Source organism: Pelobates fuscus, chromosome 1 (assembly GCF_036172605.1).
Source record: "Pelobates fuscus isolate aPelFus1 chromosome 1, aPelFus1.pri, whole genome shotgun sequence".
Classification (NCBI taxonomy): Eukaryota; Metazoa; Chordata; class Amphibia; order Anura; family Pelobatidae; genus Pelobates; species Pelobates fuscus.
In genome coordinates this window covers 250,260,013-250,273,870 of record NC_086317.1, presented here as the reverse complement: position 1 = coordinate 250,273,870, position 13,858 = coordinate 250,260,013, and the positions used below count along the sequence as shown (strand labels likewise).

Sequence of the window (13,858 nt, the reverse complement as noted above, 5' to 3'; positions counted from 1 at the left end):
AATCAATTAACATACATTCATATAAAATGTAAGTTACTTAGACAGCCAATGTAATGACAGGAATGAATAAGTAGATAACTACCTAATTCCCACTGTATTAGGGAGCTATCTACTAAAAGGCTGAAATACCTAAATTGGTCTTTGAGCCAAATTTACTAATACTGAGTAAAGATTACTTAGTATTAGTAAATTATGCCTCTACTCGCTATACCGCGAGTAGGGGCATGTCTATTAAACACGGTTAAAAAAAAAAGGTCCCCCCTCCTGAGCGGTGGGTGGGGGCCCTAAATACTAATAAGGGGAGGTACCTATTGCCCCCCACCGGCCCCCACCCCTGAGCGGCGGGTGGGGGCCCTAAAGTAAAATAGGCTGCGCATTGTTTTTTGTTTTTTTTTGACAATCTTTATTTTCATATTTAAGTATTCGTACAAGATACTGAGCTTATTGGTTACAGAGCCAATTGGACAAAATGCAATATAAAACGTTGAAACATATAACTTCCCATTTGTATATTTCGAATCATGTTTGGCTAACATTGTTTAAGTACTATGCTATTTACACTATGTGCATCTGGTCATTATCACTGGTATCAGAATGAGCCAATTTCTCTTGTACTGCTGATTTTGAAATATTATTGCCTCTTTGCTCGAGTGTTATAGCCTGTTTTGTGGAATTGCGGTGCAACAGGTTAGTTAGCTAGCTGTTTACCTAAAATTTGTTTGGCCTTGTTGTGTGCACTTTCCATATGGGGTTACCTCCTGTAACTCTGTGTTTCTCGGAGCCAACAGGCATGTATTAGTGCTTCCCCTGTTCTCACTTCTTTTGTCGTAGGATAATTCCAGGTCGTGAGGTAGGGGCGAGTTGTGTCTCGTGGTCGTGGCTGTCTGTTCCTGCCTTCTATGCAACTTCTTTCGCGTTTATGTTCTGTTTGTCTCTTCAAATTCTGTCTTGTCGATTGTGTGGGCTATTGGATCCTTTTTGCCTCCCTTCACCAGCCTATAGGTTTCCCTTGTTGTGTGTGTGTTGTGGGTTGACCTCCAGATTGTTTGTTCCGTGGTTCGGGAGCCCTTGGTCGTTCCCTCGGCCCCCTTTCCTGTGCAGGCCCCGTCCACCCCGGTCATCGTATGTGGGGGGAGAAGGAAGGAAGGGAGGGGGAGGAGGGGATGTAGGAGAAGGGAAAAACAAAAAAGGGGAGGGAGAAGAATTTTGGGGGATGGCGAGCTCCCTCGTCCCTCCGGGCTCGCCGCGCGTCCCCCGTCTCGTGTCATGAACGGCGATCGCGAACTTCCGCAAATGTTCGCGAACCGGCGAACCGCGCGAACCGCCATTGACTTCAATGGGCAGGCGAATTTTAAAACCAACAGGGACTCTTTCTGGCCACAAAAGTGATGGAAAAGTTGTTTCAAGGGGACTAACACCTGGACTGTGGCATGCCGGAGGGGGATCCATGGCAAAACTCCCATGGAAAATTGCACAGTTGATGCAGAGTCTGCTTTTAATCCATAAAGGGCAGAAATCACCTAACATTGACACCTGTCCTCAAAGCCCTGCCCTGATACACACTGACACAGAGCAGAATAGAGACTGTTCCCCGTCCTCAGAGACCATGATACACACTGACACAGAGCAGAATAGAGACTGTTACCCCTACATAGGGTCACTTGGCAGATATGGTGGGGTCGTGGGAGGGGGAGGATGACTTTCACCTCTTCCCCTGTTAGATTCCCGTTGTGCTGTGACATCGCCCTTATACGCTGTGTAAAGCATACTATTTAATTTGATCAGCATGGCCACTTGAGTTTTTATAGTTTTCACGCTGCTTGTAGTTTATATATGGTTTACAAAAATCAAACAAACGATAAAGTAAACATGTAAGGATTCAGAATATTCTTTCAAACCCTTACACATTGTGTGTACGTATTTTTTGTCTTAAGTTTGTGGCTTTAAAGAGGTTCACGTTGTTTCTATGATGTGCATAACATGTTCTTGTAAATGTTTGTTAAATTTTTCCTGGAATTGTAATTTTTGAATCTGAATAAAGATAGTCAAATCCCTGATACACACTGACACAGAGCAGAATAGGGACTGTTCCCCCTACATAGGGTCACTTGGCAGATATGGATTGACACCTGTCCTCAAAACCCCTGATACACACTGACACAGAGCAGAATAGAGACTGTTCCCTGTCCACAGAGACCATGATACACACTGACACAGAGCAGAATAGAGACTGTTCACCGTCCACAGAGACCATGATACACACTGACACAGAGCAGAATAGGGACTGTTCCCCCTACATAGGGTCACTTGGCAGATATGGATTGACACCTGTCCTCAAAACCCCTGATACACACTGACACAAAGCAGAATAGGGACTGTTGAAGGACACTGACTGGCTGCTATTAGCTTACACTAGAAACCTTTTTTCTTTGTAAAAGCACGCTATAGAGACACCAGATATGATTGGCAATGTGCACTGGAACAGTTCTGCAGAGCACACGCTGAAGGAAGGACTGACAGAGCCGCTTGAAGGACACTGACTGGCTGCTATTAGCTTACACTAGAAACCTTTTTTCTTTGTAAAAGCACGCTAAAGAGACACCAGATATGATTGGCAACTGTCAAAGCACGCTGGCACAGGTCTGCAGAGCACACGCTGAAGTAGGCCTGACACCCAGACGCTTGCAGACAACTAACTGCTCTTCTATTACAGTGAAAAAAATATATTTCTTTTAAATGTAAAGCTTAACCTATTGTTAAAACAGATATGAGTGGTGGCACTGACTGTGCAAATGGGCAAGGCATCCAACCTGACACAGAAGCTGGCAGGCAGGCAACTGCTCTTCTATTACAGTGAAATTTTTTTATTTATTTTAAATGTAAAGCTTAACCTATTGTTAAAACAGATATGAGTGGTGGCACTGACTGTGCAAATGGGCAAGGCATCCAACCTGACACAGAAGCTGGCAGGCAGGCAACTGCTCTTCTATTACAGTGAAAAAAAAAATTATTTTAAATGTAAAGCTTAACCTATTGTTAAAACAGATATGAGTGGTGGCACTGACTGTGCAAATGGGCAAGGCATCCAACCTGACACAGAAGCTGGCAGGCAGGCAACTGCTCTTCTATTACAGTGAAAAAAAAAATTATTTTAAATGTAAAGCTTAACCTATTGTTAAAACAGATATGAGTGGTGGCACTGACTGTGCAAATGGGCAAGGCATCCAACCTGACACAGAAGCTGGCAGGCAGGCAACTGCTCTTCTATTACAGTGAAAAAAAAATATTTTAAATGTAAAGCTTAACCTATTGTTAAAACAGATATGAGTGGTGGCACTGACTGTGCAAATGGGCAAGGCATCCAACCTGACACAGAAGCTGGCAGGCAGGAAACTGCTCTTCTATTACAGTGAATTTTTTTTTTTATTTTAAATGTAAAGCTTAACCTATTGTTAAAACAGATATGAGTGGTGGCACTGGGCAAGTAGGCACAGTATCCAATGTGAACCTCACACAGAAGCTGGCAGGCAGGCACCTGCAATTACATTACACAGGAAAAAAAAAAAAAAAGCAGCCTGATGTTATAGCCCTAAAAAGGGCTTTTTGGGGTGCTGTCCTTACAGCAGAGATCAGATGAGTCCTTCAGGATTGTAGTGGACACTGAATACCCTAGCCTAGCTATCAATTTCCCTATCTAATCAGCAGCAGCTAAACTTTCCCTCCTCTCACTAAGCATGCATCTTCCGAATGAATCGAAAATGGATGCTGGGAGGGAGGTTGGAGGGTGTGGAAGGGAGGGAGTGCTGCTGATTGGCTGGAATGTGTCTGCTGACCGAGAGGCACAGGGTCAAAGTTTGCCCAATGATGACGAATAGGGGGCGGATCGAACTGCGCATGTGTCCGCCCGCCGCGGCGAACGCGAACACGCTAAGTTCGCCGGGAACTGTTCGCCGGCGGACAGTTCGGTACATCACTAGTGAGGGTTATTATTAGTAAATTTGCCTGAAAGACCAATTTAGGTCTTTCAGCCTTTTGGTAGATAACTCCCTAATACCGTGGGAATTAGGGAGTTATATACTAAGCGGCTGCAAGAGAAGTTCTGAAGTGCTGAAGTCCCAAAATTCTGAAATGCCGAAATTCCGAAGTTCCGAAGTGCCAAAGTTCTGAAGTGCCGAAGTTCCGAAGTTGCCTAAGTTCCGAAGTGTCGAAGTGCCGAATGGCCGAATTGCCGAAGTCACAAATTTCGGAATGCCGAACCAAACCGAAAAGTTTCCCCATGCACATGCCTATTATTTACATGAATTATTTAGGTAAATGAGAAAAATATAATTTGCATAATAATTTGAAACAGGGTGTAGGACGCTAACTACTAAACATCTGAAATACACTTTTCTTAATTTCGAACCTTCAGTAGTTTAATAGATAGTTTCTTAATTTAGTGCCCTTATACAAGGCAATTCCACATAAGGGTAACAAACTTGGGAGTTATCTACAAAATGACTTTTGAGCAATATATGAAGGATAATTAGGGAATTATTTATTACACAGCTAAAAGATAAACATTGAACAAATACATTTTATTAATTTTAAACTTTGTGTGCGTTTTGATGGCATCAGAATGCAGTGGGGGTGTTGTTTGATAATGTTGGTGTTTTAATGAAGTGTTTGTATGTTGCGTTGCTGTTTGAATGCAGTGTTGTATTTGTGTATAATGTTGGCATTTGAATGCTGAGATATGAACATATGCACATACACTGCTTCACACATACTGATATAGATATACATACATGTTGACACACACATGCTGATACCGATACACATAGACACGAAGACACACACAGATAACATATACTGGCACAGATACACATAGAGCAGCTGGAAAGGGAAGATAGAGTGTGCTGCTGGGCCCCCGTCTGCATTGAACATCGGCTGGCTTACTCCACCATGCCACTGGACCACCAGGGAATGTGATCTCCCCCTTCCTGGAAAGGTAAGAAACAGGGAGGGGGGAATAAAAGATACACAAATAAATGTAACAAAAAAAAAATGCTCCCCCCCTATTTTACACACACAATGCATCCTTGCAAGCACACAGTCTGCATTTACAACACACACTGGATTCACTTTACACACGCCCTGCTGACACACACATACACTAAGACAGTTACATACACACTGACATACTCATATTGACACAGATACACGTACACACTGACACTTACACACTATACACAGATATTGACACATATACACATACACACAAGTCATAATTTGGGAAGGGGCGAGCCGGCCCAAAGGGGATGGGTCCTACTACTAAAGGGGGCATGTTTGCCCAGAGAGATAATGGCAAGGTTGACTGACAGTCTGGCCCCTCCAGCAGACCACACACAGATCACTACATAGATTCTATGCGTGGTCTTAGTGCCCAGTCCCCTTTTGCATTTTGATATCTGCCAGCAGATTTAAAAAGAGGGACAAGTCACTGGGATCTAAATTTGCTGGTACAGTACCCCAAAATGCAGAACTGTTCCAGCATATTTGAGATTGTTGGCACCTATGCGGGATCTGGATGTGAAACACCTGAATTTACATAATATAACTTCAGCTGTTCCACTTCCTGCTGCCTTTTTAAAATATATATACACCTAATTTAATGGGGGGTGAATTTACCCATTATGTGTCTCCCCCCTGTTATTTGATTTCCCGGAGGGTGCATCACTCACACTCCCTCTCCTCCCCAGTTTAAATGTCCAAAACGTATATGCTGTTTTATTTGCAGAATAAGGGCATTCCATATGTGTTTTTTTTCTCTTAAAAGATTAAATGCTTGAACATAATTAGCAATAGCATCATCTTAAAATCTATATATACAGTACACAAGTATATAATTATATGACACATGAGTAAACACCGTTGATAGTAAATGCTGAAACAGAAAACAGGTAGGCACTTAACTAGTATCTGTCATCAACAACAGTTGAGAATGTCAAGATCTATTTAAGATAGACATAGAAAAGAAATCTATGTATTAACCTTGTAACATTAACACCAAATACATTTACATAGTTACATAGTTAGATAGTTACATAGCTGAAAAGAGACTTGCGTCCATCAAGTTCAGCCTTCCTCACATATGTTTTTTGCTGTTGATCCAAAAGAAGGCAAAAAAAAAAAACAGTTTGAAGCACTTCCAATTTTGCAACAAGCTAGGAAAAAAATTCCTTCTTGACCCCAGAATGGCAATCAGATTTATCCTTGGATCAAGCAGTTATTACCCTACATTAAAATATTATATCCTTGAATATTCTGTTTTTGCAAGTATGCATCTAGTAGCTGTTTGAACATCTGCATGGACTCCACCACTTCTTCAGGCAGAGAATTCCACATCCTGATTGTTCTTACAGTAAAATTGGCTTTCTTCTGCATGTACATGATGGCTGCTATAATTTATGCTAACTATTATGTATACATGTTCCCTCCAATTAAATACTAAGTGCAACAATATACAAAATTGCCATACATTGTACTGCACATAAGATTGCAGGTGATATGCATACACATGGTTCAGTGTCACTAGTTGTAAATAAATGCTACAAATGTCAACTGCATTTTATCTATACGTTTGCTACTAATTTGTCTAGCACAATAGATGTGTAGATAAAATGTATGAAGTGGGGCTTTGGGCCGCGGTGGCTTGATTGGCTGGGAGCTGTCTACTTCTCACCCACCGTTCGACTGCGTATTAATGGCCAACTCTCCAGCCCAGTTAGGATAACAAATGGCAAGTGGCAGGGATGCCCCCTGTTCCTCCTATTTATTCTGGTTCTGGAAGCGTTCCTACAGGAACTTAGGAAAAATCAAAAGAGCCATGGATTTAAAATCAAAGGGGAGGAATGCAAAATATCTGCGTTTGCAGCCGATCTCATTTCCACTGTATCTGACCTGTTCCACACTTTCCCACACATCCTGGAAGAAATGGACCTCTATGGAAGGTTATCCAACTTTCGGGCCAATCTCATAAAATGCGAGTTACTTCCCTTGCACACGACCCCAGACATAAACGCACAACTGCAGCAGAATTTTCACTTCACATGGGCCGCCACCTCTATTAAATATTTGGGTATACACCTACCGCTTAGGACTAATCAATTATATGATCTGAATTTTCCCCCACTACTAGCTGCCATATCTAAGGATATGACAACATGGCATAAACCTTGTTATGGCTGGTTTTGCAGACTTAACATCCTAAAAATGAATATGCTGCTATGCATTTTATATGCCCTGCAAACGATTCCCATAGTATTCCCCAAGAAATTCTTTGATATAGTTAGGGCGATGGTCACGTCTTTTATATGGTCACACTCACATTCCCGACTGGCACACTCTCTCCTCACCAAGTGTGGTGACAGGGGAGCTGTTGGACTCCCTGACATAGACACGTACCGCAAAGCCATCCATCTCGCTAGGATCTATGGATGGACCGACACTAGCACGACCCAAAAATGTGTGCACATAGAAGCATCCTTCTTTGACACTCCCATCCTGACAATCCCATGGCACAACTCAGGCCTAATGTTCCTCTTCTCGATGAACTCACCCAAAGGTACACAACACCTCTAATATACACAAATAGCTCACTGCCAGATGGAGATAGGAACCTTACAACCTTCGACCAGCTGGGCACTTCATGCAGCTTAAAATTTAAGATACTCTCCACAATGTACACGATGCTACAAAAACCACACTCACCTGAACTCCCAGGGTTCACCGGGAAATGGGCAGAAGAATTGCATGTAGACATCACACATGACCAGTGGCAGAATATATTTATTAGAGTACACAAGACATCTACAAATCTCATTACACAAGAAAGTAATTACAAAAGGCTCACTCGCTGGCATTACACCCCAGCGAAAATACACAAAATACACAAGGTCTCCATGGATACGTGCTGGAGATGCCAACGACCAGATGCACACCCTGCACACATCTGGTGGCAATGCCCTAAAATCACAAAATACTGGAAACGAATTCCCACACTGATACACACAATCACGGCAACACAGTTTCCATTTTTCCCAGAATACCTCCTATTTCTCCTACCTCCCCCCCAACAGAGAAGACAGGGGACAGCCCTGGCCACCCACTTACTTATGGCAGCAAACCAACTAATTCCAGTCTTTTGTAAATAGATAGAGCCCCCATCCATTAGGGAATGGATCCAAAGGGTAGAGGGTGTAAAACACATAGAAGAGATCACCTATGCAAAATCCAAAAATGACACTACATTCACGAGCATTTGGGAACCATGGAGCACTTTTATACTGGCAGACACCAACTCTCACTGAAAGGCAGTCATTCCCAGACCGCGTGCATTTTCGAGCACACATAGATGATTAATACGTGGGAGCCGACTCTCGAGTATCACATATCTCGGGTACTCAGTCAATGCCACACGCTAGGGTAGAAAATATAGTGATTTGATACAACGTAATCCATAGCGATGACTGTGACACACTCCTGCGAGGACTCGACATTCCTCCTGGTACTGACCTACATGCACACCGAACTGCAAGATGCCGAAAAACACTATGTTGTCTCCACACCTGAACCCCAAAGGTTGAAATGTTAACACGAATATGTACTAGTAAAGTCATAGTATACATATTGCTTATATGAAGGACTTTGTCAAATGTGAACTTTACTACTGTAGAAACACACTGACACCAATTGCGAGACTATGTTATTCAGTGAAATTGTTATTTGATAACTATTATTAAAATGAACAGAATGTTATTCTAAATGATGGCCATGTATTTTTTATGGTTTGAAAACCTAATAAAAATATATTTTTTAAAACTGTATGAAGTGGCCACATCAAATGTTTGATTAACAAGTGCCCTTAAATCTAAAATAAACATACATTCTGCAGCATGATTTAATACAAATGCATTAATTATTACTATATTCACACATTGGATTTCAGGGTACAAATGATTTTGTTAAATATATGGCAAAGTCACGTTTTATAAAAAAAAAAATGTGCAAGTTGACAAACAACAAAACATATAACATTTTCTCTAGAACCTAAACTAAAATAGTTACTTTTTTTACATTCAAATCTGACTGGTTTATTACGTTGGTAATTGTCAGAAATTCAAAATGCATTGAAAGTGGATTTCACATTTTGGGTCAACATAGCAGAACTAAAAACATACCAGATTCCTTTTACCATTTGGTTATTTTCATTTAAAATATGGAATTCACTGTGAATTCCCCATAAATCGTGCACAGTGTGAACCTTTGTCATTTACTTGCTTTGAAAAAAAGGTATATTTTTACTATTGTCTATTTGATTTTACTTAAATGTTCTACATCATTTATTGAAAAACCACCGGGAAGTAAAAATGATAATTATTTTGAGCCTGCGCTCAAAATCTTGTTTTTTTCCTGTACATAACGCTAAATATCTTAGTGATAGTTACCTGGCCCCCATGAAGACACATTCCATTAACATATGTTATGTAACCACACCTCTAAAAATATCAAGTCTGTACAAAACAAGTATTTTCTGTTGATCCTCTCCACCCTGTATAGTCCATTTTAGTTTGTTTGGAATTTACATTCTTCTACCCCTTTATGAAAGTTGTATGTGACTCACATTTTCATTTATCACCCCTTACTGCTTTTAATATTATTTTATAATCTTTTTACTGCATTAATCTATTGATTTATTACATACACGTCTGGTAATTTGTAGCAAATTAATTTCAAATGTAATTATCACCAGCCCACCTGGATTTCTTAAATTGCCAAATATTACAATAAGAGAACTTCACTTCAGTAAGGGAAGACATTGTGACAATTAAGTGTTATATATTTGCTAATCAATAATAATTTAACAAATGTAGCCATATTTTAATAAACTTTTCAACACCACAGAGAACTGATCTCGCTGAATGTGATTGCTGTAAAGTTTATAAGGCATCCTGATACTTCCACATAAAGTCCAGACAAGAGATACACTCAAGAGATTGTAAAGTATCTTCTGAGTGACATTTAAAACCGTATCCATCACTTACCTTGTTTTAGTTGCTTGGTTGGGGAAGATTTTGGTCTTCGACTAGCTTTTCTGTTTGCTGTTTGAACTCATGGCTCTGACTTGTCAGCCATTCCAACTCTTTTTAATTTCTGACTCAAATGGCATGTCTGGGTGTGTCCAGAGTATTCAGGTAAAGAAATTGCTAAGAGAATAATGTATCTTACTACTGCCATCCACTTGTGAATACAATAAAATGTGCAGAGCTGTATTACAAAAGAAAAAAGAAAATAACCTCATGCAAGCATTCATTAAGCCTTCTCTGCAGAAATGGAAAGAATGAGTGTGTGAGAGAGAAAATATAAATAAATGATGCACACCTCCCAATTCGCACTTAGGACGAACCCAATAAGCAAGCAGATCAGTTCGGAGATCTTTAGCAGTGTGAACTGGCTACTTTAATATCGTTAGTCAGTGCTGGGTAGTAAGAGAGTGTCACTTCCTCTCAGCTTACAGACCCCGTGGGCCAAGAGGACGGAGGAAGCACTAAGAGGAGAGAAGAAGTTTGAGGACATTTGATAAGCTTGTGGCTGATCAATCATCTCTGTGTCAGTGTGGGTATCAGCCACAACATTAAAACCACATGCCTAACATCGTGTAAACACCATCATGCTGCCAAAACAGCTCTGATGCATCAATGATTGGACTCCACGAGATCTTTCTCGATGTCCTCTGGTCTGTGGTGGAACGAATGCAGAGTGGACCATGGTGTATGAAATGTTTGTGACCCTTCTAGCACAAAGGTTGCCAAAAGGTAGCTCCCCATCTGTGATGCTAGGCCATCTGGGGATTTACCATTTGCCTATTCCTGCAGGGTTGTATATGTGAGCAGTGTTTGTGCATTTGAATGTAAGCATGTTTTTGTATAGAGTATGTGTGTGCATGTAGGAGTTTTTTGTATATACTCTTGCCATTGATATGCAGTGGTGTACTAGTGTGTAATGCTTTCGTTTGAATGCAGGGGTGTATATAATTAAAAAATTTGAATGCAGGGTGTTTATACATAATGTTTGTGTTTGCTTGTAGGATGTGTTTTCATGTAGTGTTGGTGTTTGATTTCTTGGATGTATGTACAAATAAACATACACTGCAACATGCATTCATACTTACACAGATATACATACACATTAACACACAGATAAACACATATAAACACACTGACACATACACACACTGTCACACAGATACACACACTGACACATACACACATATCCAGATACACACACCTTGACACACAGATAAACAAATTGACATAAACACATCTTGACACATAGATACACTCACTGCTGCACACACAAATCTTGACACTCAAATATACATACACACAGAGATATGACAGATATACGCACACTCAGATACACACACTGACACATACATACACTGACACATACACACACTGACACACAGATACACACACTACCACACAGATACACATATTGACACACACACTGATACACAAATACACACTGACATGCAGATACGCACACTAAAACATAGATACATATACTGACACATACTCAGAGTGACACACATAGATACACATGATATGCCATACTTTATGTATTTATAGCCACCCTCCTGTTAACATACCTTTTGTGTGCAGGAGAGTAGCTTTCCTGGGATCCTGATGATCCCGGCTGATGGGAATGAAGGTCAGGAGCTGGCTCTGGCTCTAAATTTTTGCAAGTTGCTAGGTGAGTTTGTTGCTCCAACACATCCCACAGATGCTCAATGAGATTAAGATAGGGGGAGTTTAAAGGCCATGGCAACACCTTGAACTCTTTGTCATGCTCCTCAAACCATTCCTGAACAATGGAATGGCCTATAGTACATCCTGTTGCAATCTCTTCCCCAGGTAAAGGACTCATACGCACTTGGTCATCCACCTGACCTAAAAGTAAATGTAATTTTTGAGACCAGACAACCTTCTTCTATTGCTCCAATGTCCAGTTCTAACTCTAACGTCCCTAGTGAAGACGCTTTCGACAGTGGACAGGGTTTATCATGGGCATTATTACTGGCCTGCAACTATGCAGTCATATACATACCAAACTGCAAAACACATTTCTATCATGGTATTAAGTCTTTCAGCAATTTGAGCTACAGTAGCTCTTCTGTGTGATCGGACCAGACGGACTAGCCTTTGCTCCCTACATGCATCAATGAGCCTTGGGTGTCCATGACCCTGACGCTTGTTCACTGGTTGTCCTTCCTTGCACCCCTTTTGGTATGTACTTGCCATTTTGGAGATGCTCCGACTCATATCTAGCCAACACTATTTGGCTCTTGTCAAAGTCGATCAGATCAATGTTGTCCATTATGCCTGCTTCCAACACATAAAATTCAAGAAATGACAGTTCACTTGCTGCCTAATATTCCCATCCCTTATGGGATATAGTCAATGTTATCCACTTCACCTTACAGCTGTTTTAATGTTTGGTTGATCAATCTATATCCTGTATATTGTATATGTATTTATGCATGTATAGATATGTATACATGTATGCATATTCCGTTCGGCAGATCTATAGCACAGTGGAAAAGTGTGGGATCTTTTTAAAACTGTGGGAAATGGATGTTGGGTAAAATGCAAGCTATGTGGCAAGGAGATTAGCAGTGGAAAAGTTTGGGGACATTTGATAATCATCTCTGCACACATCACAGGGCTGTTCTTATGGTAGAGGTTTGGAGGGAGTTGAAGGTAGTCAAAAGAGATGGGGGGGGGCAAAAAAAAAAGATAGGCCCACCAGCACACCCTTGAAGAATTGTACATGTCAGGGGCAATAGAAAATACAGTGAGGAAAAAAGTATTTGATCACCTGCTGATTACAAGACCATCGCCAAGCAGCTTGGTGAGAAGGTGACAACAGTTGGTGCAAATTTGCAAATGGAAGAAACACAAAATAACTGTCAGTCTCCCTCGGTCTGGTGCTCCAAGGGCGCGGCACGTCCATAACCCGCGCTGGAGTTACGGCTCTAGGCGGCACTATGATTTTTCTGCCCCTGTCAGTGGCGGGCCAGTGGCTCTCCTCACCGACCCGACACCAGGAAGGGGCCCGGCGGCTTGCCCGGTATGCCGATGGGTGCGAGACAGAGAGCCAGCACAGTCTGCAGCTCAGCCTGTTCAGTGTCTCGCAATCTCTGGCCAATCAGAGTGTTGCCGCAGGTTACCACGACAACGCTTTGACTTCTGGATATCGCGAGACACTGCACCGTCTGCAGCTCACACCCGGTGGCGCTGCAGACTGTGCTGGTTCTCTGCCTCTCAGGGCAGATTGGAGAGACAGACCACCAGGGATCAAAGACACTGGACCACCAGGGAAAAAAATAAAGGTATTTTCTAAATTACAATTCCCTCCCTCACGGTCACCCCACCCCACTTTGTCAGCCCTCCCTCCCTCAGTCACTCTGCCACCTCCTCCCTTACTGTGTCACTCTCTCCCTTACTGTGTTACCCCCTCAGTCACTCTACCACCTGTCAACCCCTTCCACCCTCAGTCACTCTGTCACCCCCTTCCTTACTGTGTCACCCCCTCCCTCAGTCACTCTGCCACCCCCTCCCTTACTGTGTCACACCCTCCCTCAGTCACTCTGCCACCCCCTCCCTTACTGTGTCACCCTTCCCTCTCTCAGTCACTCTACCACCTGTCACCCTCACTCTGCCACCCCCTCCCTCCATCACTCTGCCACCCCCTCCCTCCCTCAGTCACTCTGCCACCTGTCATCAACTCCCTCACTGTGTCACCCCCTCCCTCA

The 13,858-nt window shown here is 42.0% G+C and overlaps 1 protein-coding gene across 1 annotated transcript in view; it reads right to left on the bottom strand.

The window, feature by feature from the left end:
• Positions 1-10,238, bottom strand: part of LOC134612037 (gap junction beta-5 protein-like) — a 39,558-nt gene extending 29,320 nt beyond the window's left edge. Inside the window, exon 1 of the mRNA XM_063456420.1 lies at positions 10,086-10,238. The gene's annotated coding sequence lies outside the window, so the exon portion shown is untranslated. The remainder of the gene's footprint in view (positions 1-10,085) is intronic.
• Between the last annotated feature and the right edge of the window lie 3,620 nt (positions 10,239-13,858).